Source organism: Fulmarus glacialis, unplaced genomic scaffold (genome assembly GCF_000690835.1).
Source record: "Fulmarus glacialis isolate BGI_N327 unplaced genomic scaffold, ASM69083v1 scaffold46576, whole genome shotgun sequence".
In the NCBI taxonomy this organism is placed as follows: Eukaryota; Metazoa; Chordata; class Aves; order Procellariiformes; family Procellariidae; genus Fulmarus; species Fulmarus glacialis.
This window is the reverse complement of record NW_009218367.1, coordinates 46,517-48,252: the sequence shown is the minus strand read 5'-3', so window position 1 is coordinate 48,252 and position 1,736 is coordinate 46,517.

Here is a 1,736-nt window from a genome sequence, read left to right as displayed (position 1 = left end):
CTTTAAAAATTTTAGTTTTCCCTTCAGGGACTTGATCAGTCAAATGTGGGGGGAGAATTGAGAAGGCCACCATAAAAAATACTGCCTGACCTGAGTTTTCTTAGGTAAATGATGAAAAATCCTGAACAAAATATGCACAAGTAAATCCCTCCCCTTTTAGAAAGAAACAGCTAAACTTGGCCACAGTTTATCAGTTCATAGTATTTTAATTAGCTCCACAAGAAAGAGCTTTCTCCACTTGTATGATAAGTGTGTTCTGCAATCTAAAGCCCTGCGTGTTTGTCACTCAAATGTTTCTTTACATTGCCTTAAATTTACTGCTGTTGCAGAGTTAACTGTTTTGGATCTAAACACTTCTGAGCATGTATTTTCTTCTTAATTCTGCGCTGTTCCTGCTGGTCATTCATGCCCTTCCACTGTGCTAAACCCTTCCTTTCCGTGCTTCATGTTTGCTTACAGTTGAAAAAGGGCCAGGCTACAAACCCACATATAATCTTGCCTCAAACATTTGAATAAGGATCCAGATCCTAGTGTATAAAGACAGACTTCATTGAACCTGAGCTGGAGTCCAAAAATCCAACCACTTCGGAAACATTTAGACCTGAATCTGACCTTTACAGCTCAGACCTCACTCCACAAGATCTCTTTCAGCTCTTTGCCAATGATTATCAAAGCTTCCTGCTGCAACCTCATTTTTCTTAGTTTTGCTCTCCTCCATGGCAGTTCATTCTTTCCCTTTCTTGTCCTTGAAAATGAATGAAGTTTTCTGAAGTTGTAAGCAATGGAAACACTGTTTTTTGCCATTTCCAGCAAGAAATTCCTACATTTGGAACTACAAAAGAGATTTCTATGCTTTAGAATAGTAAGAAACCCCTACCCTACTAAAAATGATGAATTTGTTCATGGTTCACTATTACTTAAAGACCCTGTTTGTTTTTCCCAGAAATTAATTAACCTTTAAGCTAAATATAACAGGATGTCTCAATGCCTCTTTGGCAAGAACAAAGCATTACAAAAGTTGTTAGGGGACTTGGGATATTTTCTGGGATGAAGTGTCTGTGATCCTGAATATCATGGTACAGTAAAAGTCATTAGGTTATGGAAAGAGCAAATACACTCGTTAGACTAGACATTTTACAGTAAGATAGTAGTAAGATGAAACCACTATGGAAATACTCTGGTGTGATTTTTAAATTGTAACTAAACTTACAGGAAGTTCTGTGTCATCGTTTATAGAAAAAAAATCAGACTACCTTCAGACATTGTGTATCTTGAGCAGATTAATGAATTTCAGCACATGTAAAAATCTCTTCTAGAAACCACTCTACTCAATGTCTTACTGTGCCTTGTGTTTTGCAAGTAGGGTTCCAAAACCTTATTGCAGTTCATAGTAGTCATAGTTCATAGCAGTGATGTTGGGTCATACCTTTAAATAGTAATAATTGTTGATGAACAGCCCCTCTGTAAGGTCATGAAAAAGCAGCAGTGAGTAATTACTTGCTAGCTTGTAAAAGATTTGATCTTTTCCTAAAACTCTTACATATTGTGAGTCTCTGAATATACTGCCAGAAGTAATACTATTGGTATATTGGTTGTGACTGTGAAAACAGATTCAGGGAATGTACAGAATATTTATTTGAAATGTAATAAAGTCCCTGTTTAAGGTTGATACCTCTCCAGATACAGAATATAACAGTAAAAGAAAAATGTCAAGGCCAGAAGGAAAAAATACTCAC